The following is a 16666-nucleotide window of genomic DNA, read 5'->3' as shown; positions in this document are numbered from 1 at the left end:
AGGGTGCCAAAAATCCATGATTTTCTAGAATAAACAGTAGATTTTACAACTTGGCCCTGAACAAAGTCTGCTACTTATTAACTGGGTGTGACCTAGGGCAGAGCAATTAATCACTGTGAAACTCAATTTCCCAATGCGCATAAAAATACAATTAAAAAAGCACAGCCTATCTAACCTACGTGCACGTTGAACAGATATGCAAACCATCGGTGCTAGGTCCTATTCTAAGTCATCGGCACGTAGTGAGTTCTTTAACTTGGTTGGAGTGGGTGCTATCATGCAAGGCAACCCTGCAGCACTAAGAAGTTAAATAACCTCACCAAGACCACACGGCCAGAGGCAGAACATCTGTGACTAAAAACAGGAAGGCTCACCCCAGAGCTCTCTGGCCTCACATAGTTGGTTTCCAAGAAGTGTTGCTGAATGAATAGGTGAGAAGGAGAGTGGAGGAGGAAGGGACAGAAGTCCCAATTGAAGGACACCTCTTAAAATCAGTTCAGTAATTCCCTGCGTTTTCTGATTCAGGCTTACCAACAAGTCTTCTAATTATAATTTGACTTTTCTCTGTAGATCACCCTGCAAGGGAAAAACTTACGCAATGGGGCCAATTCATATGGTAAATTCCACCTGAAGCAAGAAGGCTCATGATGAATTAACAAATTCCGATCCATGTTTATTCATCAGTCTCTAAACTTGGTTAATGTGAATCTGTCCATGAGAGCGAGTCCACATCCTTAGGCTGACCAGCCACCTTGAAGAGGCTGAACATCAGACTATGGGCTAGGGTGAATCCACCCAGGAAATGCCAACCTCTGCAGAGACTGCCAGCCAGCCTTCGGCCAGAAAGACACCCTCAGGGCAGAAAGACTTTCTTCCCACTCTCTCTAGGACCGGTGGCATATTTGTGTATTTCCCAACCTCTGCTGCAATAAACACTAGTCCTGTGAGATTCTCTGTGAAGAGATATATAGCCAAATAATGCACATTAGAAAATCAAGTTTTTGTTAAATCTGGTTTTTTAAAAATGTATTTAGATGCAACTTGAAGTTTCCCAATCTTCTTGGCAGTGGAGCCCAGGTTTTCCCACACAGTTCTCATTAATCTTCTAGAATAGGAATTCTACTGGCCTAATTCAATTCAGCAAGCAAACAAAATTAATTGAGTATGTGTTTCATACAAGGAACTGTCCTAGGGTCTAGGGAAGTCTCAAAGATAAATATGAGAGAGGGACTTATCATCCGAAAGCCCAGTGTTTGTCATTTATTTTGATCTTATTGGATGTAATCTTCACCAAAGAAGTCCCTGAATGAGACATTATTAGCCTCATTTTACGACTGATGAAATGGACTCAAAGAACTCAAGTTCTTTACTTACTGTCAGCCCAGTTATTAACTGGCGTGGTCTCTGTTTGAAGCCAAGTTTCATCTACTGCAGACTTGATCCTCTTAAAGTTCCATAACATGGATATTTTCTTAAGTAATAATTGTGTAGAATAGGCATATAGGTGGCTGTATCATACGTGAGAGAAAGCTCAGCATCCTCAGAGAGAGACAGAAAGTATGACGCTGGACATTCAGAGGAACTTGACATTATTTTCATCTAGGAAGATTCAAGGGCGGTTTTATTTCTGATGTGGCATTTGAACAGAGCCTTGATGGGAAGAAGTCATTCCATACGGCAGAAATAGGAAAACAAATTTGTAAAATCTTGACCTGTACATAGAGAATTATCAATAACCTAAGGGCAAATGGTCTCATCTTTATGAAGCAATTAAATCTTTGAGTACTTAATGTATGCAGGGCATGATGAAGAGACTAAGATGGACAAAAACCTCCCTGACTTGAAGGCAGTTTGCCGTATGTAAGGCAACCTTCCCTGAAAACAACCAGTGGAAACACAAGTGCTATGGGATAGCAGAGGAGGTCCAGATTGGTTTCAAGTGAAGAGCTTCCTGCAAGAGGTAGAATTTAGGCTGGAGATATATTTGAACAAGAAGTGCTAGAGAAGACAGGCATGCCAAGCAAAAACATCCAATTGAGCAATAGGACAGAGTAAAAGATACAAGAAAGAGGAAATCTTTAGAATGACCAGAGTAGTCTGGGATTTGGAAGAGCTGCCTCTGTGGTCAAAGCACAGAGAAGATAAAGCAGCCGGGTTCTGGATCCCCCACCACCTCTAACCAGACAGCTCTGCCTTTATCTGTGCAATATTTTGCAGCTCTACATAATGTATTGTTTTATTAAAAAGGATTGCTTTGCTTAACAAACAGACAACTTGAAGCCTTGGCAAATAGGAGTTGGGTGTAATGATAGACAAGATTGGAAAAGAAGAATGGGGTCAGTTGTTCAATGGATTAACTCCATGCCATGAATTCTAGGTTCATTTATTAGGTGGTGGGTAGTGTTTTTTTTAATGACAATGTAAAACTGATAAAAATGCCCTTCTATTAGCCACATCGCATACTCTGCTGCTGGAGAGTATTCTGATGGTTCTGAGTTGCAGAATCACTTCCATTACTGACTTCTGCTTGTCACTGCCATGATCCTTGCATGGCAGCAACATAAGAAGGAAACCAGGCCAGAGTGTTCCCACCTGTCCTTGCCATGTCAGGTAACAGATACCCTCAAGAGAAAGTCACTCCTCAGCCATTACTGCTCCAGCAGAGAAATAGAGGACCAATGTTACAAATTAGGAAGAATATCTGGCTAACCTGGGACCATCCCAGAAATAGCTTATGATAGAAATTTTACCCACCTTAATGTCCTTCCTTTCCCTCTGATTTCTTGGATGGAAGTGGAGAACTGGTGCCTTTTAAAAGAAAATAAAATATACAACTTAAGTTGAAATGTTTCAGAGAAAAGTATTTGCTGGGGGCTAATAGAAACTCTCTCAATTTGGGTCAAACATTAGGATAGGAGCACCTCATTATTAGGTATTTTACTTTATCTATTCTAGGAATCCCAGTACCTAATAAAGGGGTGTTTAATAAATGATCATTATTGCAAGGGCAACAGCAATGGAAAAATCCAGTACCACTTGGCCCTAAACACATTTTAAGAATTGCTACCAAATAACTTGAGATATTGCAAGTGGGAATATAAGTTGCCATTTCAGTTTCAGACATGCTCTCCAGGGCATGAGAAAATGCCATAATGAGTAGCAACAGAAAATCCCAGCAGGGTTCCAGAATGGTAAGATTTCAACCCAATGCCAATATTCATAAGCTCACCAATATGGAAAATTTCTCCTCTCTTCAGAAAGATTGTATTCAAAGTTCAATAAAGAAGCTGGAATCAGAAAACAAATGAACCAATTTTCAGGCCCCAGAAATACATGTTTCCAAGTAAAGTGAATTAGATTCACTTCACCATGAATTTTCAAGTGAAATAAATAAGATTAATGCAATAGTAGGGCTTTGCCATCAAACATATGCATTTCACAGACAGACAGCACGGGGCAGACTTGCCACACCACTTTCCCGCCGTGTGGGTGTCCTGGATGTTCGCCTGTTGTCTCTCCAGCCCATACCCCCCACTTCCCCAGGCTCTGCTTCTCAGGCTCCCTCACCTGCTGATTTCCTGTTCAGTTCTACCAACAGTAGGCACTGGCTAGAGATCAGAAGGCAGGAGGATGAGAGGGGCCTCCTGCCCTGACTCCAGCAGCGTGGCAGCTGCTGGAGATCACTAGGTGTTTTCAGCTGGGTTATTCCAGAATCTGGCAGCCCGAACTGATTCCAGGCCGTGGCACCTCTTCTGTGGGCTCAGAACTGGCTTCTGCAGCATCTTCAGCAGCTCAGCTCCAGTTAAGGAGCTACTGCAAATTTTCACTTGAGTATCACCTCCTCTCTTTTTTCCTTCCAATGACCCCTGACTGGTTCAGTAGCGACCCCTGACTGGTTCAGTAGCTACCCCAACTCTCTGAGTTTTAATTTCCTTGCTTCTGAAATTCAGCCAACAATGTCTCCTAGAGAAGAGCATGAGAAATTAAGACTTTTAGAAATCCTAGGCTCTAAAAAGGTAATAGTGGCCCCCTCCTGTGTAATTCAAATTTAAAAAAAAATAGTAAACAAATCACTGTGAAGAAATTCACAAAATTCTGACCTCTAGCATAAGGACTTTAATTATATTTTTTATATTAAAAATTGGTGCCCCGGCATTTCTGGTTCCACCTATTGTGTATCTAACACTAATGATTCCTACCTTATAAGGTCGTTTTGATGATCAGCAATAAGGTATCTAAAGCACCAAGCAGCGTGTCTGGCCCGTAATAGGTACAGAATACGTGGAAGCTACGATTATGTGCATTGTCAGCCATATTAACAGAAACCATATTTTCTTAATACTTCCTGCACTTTCTAATGTCATTACTATTATGATATCTCAGATTATATCCTCATTATGCCTCCCCACAGCTGAGGGTAATGATCTTGGGAAGACACAAGTCAAGACTGCACAGATAATAAAAACTGAAATTTCTCTTGATTCTCTTGAATGTGTTACAAGCTCAAGCTGTAAACAGGAAAGTTGACACTCTTCCTAATAAAATATATTACACAGCCTACTTAATCCTAAAGGGAAATAAACTGACATTTATTGTTGCCTGTTATACATCAGGCGGTTTGCTGGGTACATTTATCTGGATTATCTCATCTCGTCTTGTTAAACAAACAAGTTGGAAGATGATTTACCTTATTAATTGGATGAACATGAACGAAGACAATGGATACCGTCTGTCTTAATTAGCCAGCGAGTATGTGTTACGTGAGGAAGGGACTCATTCATGTAACAAAGATTTATTGCACACTTGCTGAGTGCCAGGGACTGTATTAGTAACTAAGGAAACGGAGATTAAAACAAAAAGACACACTGGAACTGAGCCCCACCCCCAGCTGCTTGAGTAGTGGCTGCCAAGGGCGCACAGGTGGCCACAGTCAAGGAGAGCAGCTTCATCCAGAAAAGCCAGAGAGGATCTACCTGCCCCCAGGGCGGCTTCAGCCAATGACTGATAGGAAGGTAGAAAATCCCAGCCCCGTGCCTGGCAACGGGACAGCTCTGTGGTGCTGGTCACACTCCGGAGCTCCCCATGGATCAGCGTGAGGCTACACTGCAGTGCAGCCGCACCATCTTTGCTTGGCTTCCCCCGTCCTGCCTCCCTCCCAGTCTTGCAGGTCCTTCCTGAGAACATTCCTTCAATCTCACCCTTGAATAGAACCCCCATTCCAGGCTCTGCTTCTGGGAGCCTGGTCTCATCCTGCCCTCAGGGAGCTGTTTGCCTAGTAGAGAAAGATATTTGTAAATATATAAGCCAAAAGTAAGTCGTAACACAAAGTCAGGAAGGCACACGTCCCAAAGACTGTAGGTGCACAAAGACAAGAAGCATGACAGAACCCGTGCCCATCTTCATTCGGATGGTATTTGGGTGGAAGCAAGATAAAATCCAAGGAGAATTCAAGTACAGTAAGGCCATGCTCTAGAGCAGGACCCACAAACTCTTTCTTTTTTTTTCAACATTTTTTAGAGTTATAGTCATTTTACAATTGTTGTGTCAAATTCCAGTGTAGAGCACAATTTTTCAGTTATACATGAACATACATAAATTCATTGTCACATTTTTTTTTTCACTGTGAGCTACCACAAGATCTTGTACTGCAAACTCTTTCTTAAAGAACCAGATAGTAAATGTGGGAGGCTTTGGGCGCCAAGAGGAGAAATTGAGTGTATTATACAGGTATTCATATAACCATGTAAAATGAGATCACAGGGCAGCTGACTAGGTTTGTTCTGAAGGCATATCTAAGAACAGAGCTTTCCAAACAGTAATGTGCATAGGACCCACCAGACGCTCCTGTGAGAACACTGATTCTGATGCAGCAGGTCCAGGGGTGGTGCCTGAGAATCTGCATTTCTAAGATGCTTCTAGGTGATACTGAAGTTGCTGGTCCACAGACCACACTTTGATGAACCACACTCTAGAGAGACAAGGATGATAAGATGAAAAATCCTAAAAGGAAAAAAAATCGGTTAACTTTATACAGCTAGGAGCAGAGGAAGCAATGGAGAGGGAGGAGAGATAATTTAATTAGCGGTCGTTTATTGTCAACTCTTTGCAAAGCACTGCTCTAAGCACCATGAGGAAAGAGGTCCAGCTTTCGCCATCGTTGGTGTACATTGTCCGAGAATCAGCTGACAGACAGAAGCAGCAGAGAAAGAAGACCTGTGAACTCAACTGCTGCAGAAGGAGTCAACAGTCTGGCAGAAACATGATGGATCAAGGGCTGGAACATATGAAGCCAGAGGAGCTCAATAGTAGATGCTTCCGAGGCAGGCAGACCAACACAGGGCTTTAAACTCCAACTCAACCCTCTACCAGCTCTGTGGCCGAGTACGTGTCCTGTAACTACTCTGAGCCTCAGATTCCTGACCAGAATATGCAGTCACTGTGAGGATTAAATGAGACAGTGTGTATGGAGGTACTTGGCACAGAGTCGTTGAGTGAAGGTTAACTGCCTGGTAAAGACGATGGCATGGTCACCTGTTTATAAAATGTGCAAAGATGGAACCAGCGGTTTTAAGAAAGGATTGCAATTCACACACATTTTTGCTTATGAATACATAAACTGTCTATGGAAGAATCTCCAGTAAGTTGATAACTGATGGCATCTGCGATGGGGACACAGGGTGAGAGACAAGGATGAGAGGTAACTTTTGTATAGCTGAACTCTGTTCCATGTAAGTGTATTGCTTATTTAAAAATGAAATCACACACACACACACACACACACACTAGATTTGCTGAGTGGATCAGTGATACAGATTTGTGAATGAGGTCCATTGGCAACAGGTATGAGTGAGGGCAGTCTTCAGTGTGTGATTGAATTTCCAGCCAGGAAACCAGAAATCTGCTCTGGGGAGCCTACTTTGTCTTTTACTTTCTAAATATTATTATAGCCAAGAAAATTCACTAGGGTTTTTCTGGAAGGCTATGGAAGAGACAGTTAGCTGGTTCTCTCAGCACCCATGCGAGCCCTATTCTTCCTTACTCTTTTGCTTAAAAAAAATAATTTTCTAGCCTCTCTTATAGCTAGACGGGGCCATGAGGCAGAGCCCTGGCCATTGAAACATGAGCAGAAAGCTTCTGTGCTGCCTCTCCCCTTCCCTTTCATCCGTCTTCTTTCTGTTATGCTGGCTTGATGCCTAGAGACCCTGCAGTCATTTTGTAACCACGGGAATGAAAGCTGCTTGCTTAGGACAGTGCAGCCGAAAGACAGAATGGGTATGGGCTTCAGCGGTCCCAGCAAACTGCCAGCTGAGCTCTACTTTTGTACCTCTTCTTCCATAAGAAAACTAATTCCATACTTGCTTATGCTATTGTTTACTAGTTACAGCTCAGATCAATTCTTAATGATATAAAGAAGAGCCAGGTTCAAGGAACTGGTGTTTCAGAGAAGAAAGGGGTCCACGAGCAATGCAGAAGATAAGGAAGGAATCTATTTCAGAAGGATGAAGCAGACCAGCTGCATCTGAAATATATGTATCTGTGGTGTATCTCCCTCTCTTCTTCCTGTGACATATGAACACAGCCTTCTAAACAAATACATACATTTTTATCAGTCCTCTCTGTTAAGCTTAATTATAAGATTAGACTCCCTGCCCTATTTTTTCCTATTTAAAAAAAAATTCAAGCAAAGGATGTATTGCAAAGATTTTGGAGTAATCATAGAATAAAGGAGGAACTGAATGATTCAGTTTGGTGGTGACTGAAGCGAAGAAGTTCCAGGGCCTCCAGCAGCTAGGGATTGAAGACAAGCTTTCTACAGCATTGCTAAGGGTTATGCAACTCTAACCGCATTCTAGTTCCATGTGTCTCAATTCAGGTTTTCAAATTGTTAGAAAAGGAAATCTAATGGACCCAGCTTGAGTCAGGTATCTCTATTCTTGGAACAAACAGCCGTGCCCAGGGGACGGAGTACATCATGCAAGCATGGCATTGGGGAAGTCATTAGGAGCTGGGCAACCATCCCAGTTTGTGTCTCCTGCATTCTGGCCCTCGGCTGCCTAGGGTGTGTGTGTGTGTGTGTTTGTGTGTGTGTGTGCTTGCACCTACATACACACATACCTACACCCAACACACAAATCCTTTTTCCCACATATCCATTGATTCCGCCCTACAACTCGAAGTAATTATTCCATAAATAATAACTAACACTCTCACTCTCTGCTCCAATGGGACACATCCCAAACATATATCCTGCTGTCAAGCAGGGGACAGTGTCATGAGACCACATTTTATTCATTCCAGGTTCTCCAGGTGATATCCATCTGTTATGATTTGCAGTAATTCTATCTTAATATTCTGCAAATACATAGCCTATGAAGGGAAGGAAAGTTCAAGGCTATTCTACAGTAAAAGTTAAGTGTAGATATAGACATACTGTGAAGAAAGAAATGCACGTGGAGGTTCTTCTTTTGTTGCTGAAACCGGCCGCGACATTCTACCTGGCATTTCTGACTTACTTGCAGACTCCTGACTCTTCTTGACTGTTGCCTTCAGCCAGGAACTCAGCTAATCGGGATTCTTCACCCAGGGAAGTTGTCCAGCATTTTACTCCTAAATGGTCTAGGCTCTCAGTGTTGCAACTTGCACGGTGCTGCAGGAGCTTCTTTTAACCTTTGCTATTGAACAGGGCAGCTAAGATGGGTTTTTTTCTCTCTAGAGGGCTGTCATCTGTATAACTCAGCTCTACAAGCCTTTATCTCTGTATCTTCCCTAACAGGTCTTGAAGTCTGCAAAAGATAACATTTTGAGGTTAGATATCTCTATCCTTTGTATCAATTGCCCATGGCCAAAGACCTAGGATAAAATGGATGTTCACCTCAGGAGAGGCTGTGAAATGGGCCACCACCCCAGATTTTTCTAAGCAAATCTACTTGTTTGTTATCAGTCGCTATCTCCAAGATTGTACGTGAAGAATGTGAACATTTTTATACAATGAAATTTTGTCAGCATTAATTTTATTCTCATATACATTTTTAAAACACAGAATATTCTGATCATTGGTTGTGTCAACTATTTTAATCTAATCTTCTTTCCTCAAAGTCTACCTATTCCTACTCACTTGATTAGATTGTCTGACAGATAAATCTAATAGGTAGTGAAAAAGCCTAAGCAAATAGAGTAATTCTTTTCGTGATCACCTTTGTCACGTAATTGAAAGAGCAGAAGCTTGGGAATTAGTTGATGTGGATTTTATCTCTGGTGCTTCCTTGCAACCTAACCTCAGGCGATTTGTTAATTGCGTTCAGTCTCATTTTCTTCATCTATAAAATGATCATCATAATATCTAATTCATATGCAGATTGGGAAATGTAATTAAATGACTTATATAAAGTTTCTGGTATCGTTTCTGGAAAAATAACAGACATCCAGCAAGTGATATCTATAATCATCAGAACTTATTCTTTACACTAACTGGGATAAAATTTAGCAGGAAATGCAACATGGTGAAGTATTCAAACAGAAATTCACAGACAGGTGTTCCGCTTTCTTTATGCGCAGCCAAAAATGTTCCCATTGTTATCTCATCCATTGTCTGCAGCACAATCCTTCCCAAATTCCTCCCCAGACTTCTCCCACGGTGAAGTACATTGGATCATAAATGACATCTCTTCTGGCTATTTTTGCAAGATTTTTCTCATGTGAGTATCATTAGCAGAAGATGGGGCTGTTAGCAAGGTAAGGAGGAACGGTGCTGTCTCAGTTTTGTCTCAGCTGGAACTTCTGCTTGATCTGCTCCAGCTCCAGCTGTACTCTTGCCCTCCCTCACTCGTCATTCTGAGAATGCAAGCATTCTGCCATTTTCACCTCCTCATTCTGCCTTTCTCCGCAAGGTCCCATTGAGCTATATGTTTTCCCTTAAATTTTCTCAACTCTATGTTTTCTAAATAATCTTGACACCTTTCCCTTCTCTCATGCAAACAGATCTTCTCACCAAAACTGCCCACCAAACAGTGTGTGGGAGAGAGAGGTGGCCAGGATGGCAGAGCAGGAAGCTCCTGAGCTCACCTCCTCCCATGGGCACACCAAAACTACAACTACGTTTGGAGCAACGACCTATGAAGATGACCTGAAGACTAGCAGAAAAGGTTTTCCACAACTGAGGACAGGTAGGAGGGGTGGTGCGGTTAAGAAATCTGAAGTCTCTTCTGTGCCTACTGATTCAGTGTTGTGAGAAGCCCAAAAATACTGTATCCAGGTAGAATTTTCAACTTCCAGTTTGATGGGACCATTATAGTCCCTTCTGATAGACACACCCCCTCCCTTTGGGAATTAAGACCTCTGAACATCAGTTGCTGATACAGGAAGAAAAGAATGTTGTAAGCAGGCAATTAAATGTAATAATGAGAAGTGCTCCCATTTTCACCCTTAATTCCCAGACCCACGTACTTTAGCTGAGGCAGAAAGAACATTATAGTTTTATTACTGTACAAAGCACGTGCCTTACCTTGCGGGCAGCGGGGTTATGTAGTAAGACACATGCCGAGCCTGAGGCCAACTTCTCTCAAGATAAAATGAATTCCTTGGTCAGGAACATGATTAAATGAGATACCATGATGGTGAATACGGCATCTGATAGAAACTCTGGAGGCAGGGAAGGCAAACCAGTTTCCAGAACAGACCCCCTTCGTTTGGAAAGAGCTCAACATAATCAATGTGAAATCATACTGCACTGACCCTCCAGCTGCAGCCTGGGCTCTCGGCAGTGGCAGAGCCAGGTCAGCCTTGATGAGGGGGGTCCGTTCAGTTGAGCCTGTGAATAGCCTTTATTACTGCTGCTGTGGCCGCTTTGTGCATGAGACCTTTGGGCAAGCTCTGAGGTAGTCTGGGGAGAGGCCAAGTGATGTCTACAAAATAAGTGACCTTCTTCTCCTGATTATGGAAGGACTTCACTTCTGTGGGTGCCCTATGGGGACCATATTTGTGACATGAACATATTCATTCTTTGTGTCCTTTCCATTAAGTCCAACCACATCCCTCTTTTTCAGACTTCCGACCTTGTCATTAATCTTCCAGTCTGACTCATTCCCACTCTCTGACTAACCAGTCTGTGCCATTATCATGAATCAGTGTAGATGCATACTTATGGCCATCTCTGCTTCCTTACAAAGCAGGTGACCAGAGGTATTGCCAGAGGTTCCACCCACTCAGAGGATTCACTTCATCACTCCTAAATGGAGCTGGAACGCAGAGGCAGTCCGTTTTAACTGTTGTCAGCCTGTCAGGGAGACCCATCGATTCCCCAGGTTCAAGTTTTCCTTCCTTCCTCCATCAACTAGTCATAGGAAACACCCCCATAGGAGTAGCTGAAGCCAGGTTGGCAAAGCTGCAGAAGTAGATGCCCTGGGAATCTGAATTACTTACTCCTACACCATATATGTGTCTTCTTAAACTTTTAGAGCTTGAGCTCACGCTCACCATTTCCACTTGACAATGCCGTGTTGACGCACGTGGGGCAAGCTTGTGGCGTGGCAGATCCGACAGCATCCGGTTCACAGCTGACAGACCAGGACCAAGGTTCTACTCACTCGGAGGATTCACTGGTCATTTGATTTTTAAGGATTAAACACCATGTGTGTGCCTGGGACTGCATCTCAGGGCAAGAGTAGTTACCAACAGAAGGAAGCTGTAAAACCGTAAGAGTCTGCATGTGATTCGCCAATTGAGTCTTGCCGGAGGTTCCATGCAACATTTAATGATGGGAACCAGTAACAGAGGTGTTAAAAGATAACAAAAAGCAAACAGGGGATGACGAGCAAGAAACTTCTTTCCCTAGGTCTGTAGAGAAAAAGTGGTATCACCAGAGGCAGAAGGTGGGGCCACCTGGTGGGAAGTGAAGCCACAGTGGGGTTGCCTGTGGGAGCTGGGACCATGGAATCATGGCTTCTAGTCGCTCTGAAACCACCAAGGAAACACAGCCACTGCTGGAGATACCACCTACGGCCCAGGGAAGGGGGTGGGAGGGATGGAGGAGAAACACTGAGGCTTCTCTACTCCTCCCACAACTGGTATCCTTCCCATTGTCGAAAGCTCACCAGGGGCCAGTTGGCGAAGGAGTCTGAAAGATGCCGTTTCCAACAGAGTAGGGGAAGGTCAGAGAATAACTCAGTAATCAAAACGGGAAATGACTGCACACTTCTTCACTGTTGTTTTCCAAACTCCAGGACAGTGTCTGGCATATTATGGACCCTCAGTAAAATTTTATTGACTGAATAAGGATCCATTCATTCTCATCCAGCTTTCCAATGGACCCAGACAGCACTGAATACTGGTGAGGATGTGGAACAACAAGAACTCTCATTCTTTGCTGGTGGGAATGCAAAATAATACTTTCTTGGGGTCTTTTTTTTAAAATATATTCTTATGGAAGTACAGTTTATAATACTGTGTCAATTTCTGGTGTACAGCACAATACTTCAGTCACATGGGAGCATACATACGTTCGTTCTCATGTTCTTCTTCACTATAAGTTACTACAAGATACTGAATATGGTTCCCTGTGCTGTGCAGGATAAACTTGTTGTTTATCTATTTTATCTATAGTAGTTAGTATCTGCAAACCTCAATTTCCCAATTTATCCCTTCCCACCCTCTTTGCCACCTGGTAACCATAAGTTTATTTTCTATGTCTGTGAGTCTGTTTCTGTTTTGTAAATAAGTTTGTTTGTCTTTCAAAATTTTTCAAGTTTCCTATGATGAATAGGTATATTATTATGGCCAAAAATACAGATACCGTTTCAAAGACAGGTATTTATAGATTGCCTGTGTGCATACATACACATGTATGGACACATCATGCTGTCACCGGCACGGGTTGGGGGAAGGACGGCAAAAACAGTAATGGCCTTAGAGAGAAATATACCAAAATGGGAGCACTGATTTAACTGTGGCTAGCTTTGTGTCATATGACTAAAGAATATTTTAAAATCTACTTTTCTATATTTTCCAGGTGTTTTATAATGAATCTAGATTTTCATGTGGAAAAATAAGCTTAGATGTACTAAATAAAAATAAAATTCAGTAACATTACAGGTAGAGAAGCACGTCTTAAACTTGAGCGTGAAGAAATGGTGGCGACAGTTGTGGTGAGCGTTTTGAAAGATTAACAGAAGCAGGGATAATGTGACATTTAACTGATCTTTCGAGAGAAGCTGGACAAATAACACTTTTTCTAAAAAGAAAATAGTAACTAGCGATGAAACGTGATGCTTCTAGTGTGATTCAGAAGTGAGGTGTCAATTTTTCCTGTGGAAAATTTCAACACTACCAAAACCCAAGAAGACACATACTTCAAAAACAGGAGGGAAAAAATCTTGATTCATTTATTTAACACTGCTTCAGAGTTTATCCCCAAAAAAGCCTGTTTTAAAAAGATTCTGTCTTACGTCACCTATCCTTTGCGGTGAACTGCCCAAGTAAGAACATCGAATGTATGTTGAATACCTAGCGTGCTCGGAGCATGTTACATACATCATCTCTAATCCTTACAATAAAAGTGCAAGGAAAGTACTCTTAGCCCCACTTTATAGACAGGAAAACTGAGTCTCAAAGAAGTCAAGTATCTTCTCTGACGTCACAAAGCTAATTCATGGCGGAGGTGGGCTCCAAACTTTCTGACTCTAAGTCTGCGTTCTTTTGGCCACTCTTCCTCAATCCAACACTTGGGGGTTTTGCCATAGCAACTCATTAGTTCACAATGTGCTTTTCATGAAGTTTTTGACTCAAACATGACAACCTGGCAGGATGCCTCAGGTAATCTGCAAAGTGTGACTTCAAAAAAAAAAAAAAAAAGTTGTCATTTCCAAAAGCAAAAAATCCAACCAAAAAGGATAAAGACTTGACCAGTAGTCTTTACAGAAGGAAGTAGACTAGGCAATAAGGACGCTTCCAGAAACACCTGGGACCAGAGGAATCAATGTGTCACTTATTAGGAACTATACTTGTTGGAAGCAAAAAATGTTTTATGCCCTTGTAAAACAATAGTGATATTGTTTTAAACCTCAATGCACAGGTAAGAAGGATGAATTATATATATATATATACACACACACACACATACATATATATATATATACATATACACACACACACACACACATATATACACACACATTTATATTATATTATATTATATATTATAGTTATATATATAAAATATATATATATATACATATATATATATTTAATTCCTTTTGCTTACTTGCTTCAAGGATGGATTTCCTTCCAAACTTTATAACTGCAACTTATATAAGTATAGCTGGGATTTAATTTTTAAGGGTAAAACAACACATTAGAAGGTTTTTATGGATTATTCAAAATCATACCCTGAAGAAGTGAGCTCCTAGAAGGCAGGTTGAACCTTGCTTATCTCTATAGCCCAGTATGTGAAGCACATTAACTACTACAAATTAATTAATTATGCATTCAAGAATCATAGAACTGGAAGTTAGAAAGAAGTAGGTGTCGGACCCAGCACAGCCCCTAAGGAGCTTGTGTGCTTTTTGATAGTGTGTTCTTTGGAATCTCAAAAAGCATCCCATAGTCCTGCTTTGGGCTATAAAGATGACTCCTTGAGTCCTGAATTTTTATTCTGACACTGCCACTTATGGGTTAAATAAGAAATCCTTCACTTCCCTCAGCTTCTGTTTGTGATTTTCAAATCAGCACAATGGGAAGGTGAGAAGCAGAGACGAGAAAGGAAGCAATGAAGAAGGGGAGAGGCATTGGGAGGGGTGGGACGGGGAGGAGTTAGACTGCCCTCCCGCCTGCCTCTGCAATGCCATGATTTGGACAAGGACCAGGGTTTGGCCAACCACAACCAATGGGCAAAATCCAGCCTAAGGTCTAAGAATGCTTTTTACATTTTTAAATGGTTGGAAAAATTCAAAAGAATAATCATATTTCATGACAGGTAAAAATTAAATCAAATTCTATTTTCAGTGTCCATGAATAAAATTATGCTGGAACTCAGCCACACTCGCTCATGCACACATTCCTATGGCCGCTTTCACACCACAGCGGCAGGGTTGAATAGTTGCAACAGAGAACACATGGGCCACCAAGCCTAAAATGTTAACTATCTGGCTCTTTTCACAGAAATGTTTGCTCACCCCTGACATAGGCAACCAAGCAATCACTTCAGAAACCTGAAAAATCCGTCTAGGATAATTGGGGGCTATTTAAGTTAGGGGACAACCCCCCTCCCAAGTACTGAAACTAAGAACAATTACTATTAGAAGAACAGGCTTTGTGTCTTGGCAGCATCCTTGTTACCACTTGTCCACACCGCCCCTCACCTGTGCCCCTCAAGTGGCCACACTTCGTAGATGTCCATGCAGAAGGAGGAAGCATTTTGATGGCTTGCCCCACATCTTCCCTTCCTCCTACTTCTTCACATTCTATTCTCTGAGTGGTTGTCAGAAGAATGCCGGGTCCTGCTGTTGTTTTTCAGATCCCAGGAGCAGTTTCTGACAGTCTTGGCACCGTGAAGCATTCCAAGCTCCTATCTCAGCGCTGCAGCTGCCTGCTCCCCACTCAGACAGGATGAACTTCCCACAATGCATTTGTTCACTTCTCTCTCTCTCTCTCGCTCTCTCTCTCTCCAATTGGGTAGAGAGAAACCTCTCAGCCTCTTGCCAAGACTAATAGAAAATCTCTCTCATACACATTCTATTTGTCATTTGTAAAAGTGTAGCTGTCCCTTCTTTTAGAGACTGATATTATTATTATTCTGCATGGCCGCCTCTGGTCCAGTGATCTTGTGTGTGTGTGTGAAGCACAGAAGGGAGGGAAGAAGGAGAAGGTGGTAGGGAGAAAGCACCACGCAGTAACCAAGCAGAAGACATAATGTCAACAAATGTAAATTTAAGACATGGGGTTCCCAAGTAAATCACCTTCAAGCTGGAGGAGAGGAGAGGAGAGTGGGTGGTCCTCTCTGACAACTTATTCATGGTCTGAGGCAATTTCATGATCAAAAATATCTTTTAAAAATGGACCTGGAAAAAAAGTATAGGAAGAGAACACAGCAAGATGTTAATAATGGTTGTCTTTGGGTGGGAGGAAACGGGGGCAGGTTATGGGTGATCTGTTCCTTTTATTTCAACTGTTCTGCATCTCCATTTTCTCTTTTTGATACTAAGCTGAAGAAAAAGGACAGTGATATGAAGGACAACTCACTGACAAAGAGGAAGTCACAACAAACCCTGACTTAGCCAGAGATGCACGGGCTACTTTCCATGCCCAATTATTTGAGGGTTAATCAGAAACTCTTTTTGAAAATGTGTCTTACACTATTTCTTCTTTTGGCCTGAGGATTATAAACTGAACAGAGATGAATCCTCCCCATTTCCCTAAGACTGATTCAGGATCATTTTCTGAGCATCACTTCTTTTTAAACAGAAAACAGGGCTAAATCCTTATTCACTCCAAAAACATAGACAAGTGGGTTTGTATATTACAAAAACACATTTCCCTTCCTTCCCCTCTGTCTCTGTCTCTCTCCATCTTTCTGTCTCTCTCTTTCTCCCTCATCAAAACAGAACACACATACAAAATTCTAATTAATTGAAACATGGAATGATTAAAATTTTACTGTAAGAGAAATAGACTCCAG

The sequence above is a fragment of the Camelus ferus genome, chromosome 27, assembly GCF_009834535.1.
Source record: "Camelus ferus isolate YT-003-E chromosome 27, BCGSAC_Cfer_1.0, whole genome shotgun sequence".
NCBI classification, from domain to species: Eukaryota; Metazoa; Chordata; class Mammalia; order Artiodactyla; family Camelidae; genus Camelus; species Camelus ferus.
Note: the sequence above shows the minus strand (reverse complement) of the source record.